General features: G+C 41.0%; 1 protein-coding gene across 1 annotated transcript in view; it reads right to left on the minus strand.

The window, feature by feature from the left end:
• LOC107708536 (Niemann-Pick C1 protein-like) overlaps positions 1-356 on the minus strand; it is a 34,796-nt gene that overhangs the window by 4,458 nt on the left and 29,982 nt on the right. The window lies entirely within an intron of this gene.

Genomic DNA, 356 nt, shown 5'->3' on the forward strand with positions numbered 1-356 from the left:
TAGCAAGGACATCGGTAAAATAATCCATGTGACATCAGGGGTTCAACCGTAATTTTACAAAGCTGAACGTAAATTGCGTATGCTGTTTTGTGTCAGCTGTGCCATGCGGATATGCCGTTTACACTTTGATTTGATCGAAAACAACGTATCCGCATGGCACAGCTGACACAAAACAGCATACGCAATTTACGTTCAGTGGATACTCTCAAAAATGGCGCTAGGGTGATGCGGAGGAGACGAATTCTTGAATAAAGTCGTTTTTTTTTCTTTTGCGCACAAAAAGTATTCTCGTAGCTTCGTATAATTACGGTTGAACCCCTTATGTCACATGGATTATTTTACCGATGTCCTTGCTA

Source organism: Sinocyclocheilus rhinocerous, unplaced genomic scaffold (genome assembly GCF_001515625.1).
Source record: "Sinocyclocheilus rhinocerous isolate Xijiao unplaced genomic scaffold, SAMN03320098_v1.1 scaffold1724, whole genome shotgun sequence".
Taxonomy (NCBI): Eukaryota; Metazoa; Chordata; class Actinopteri; order Cypriniformes; family Cyprinidae; genus Sinocyclocheilus; species Sinocyclocheilus rhinocerous.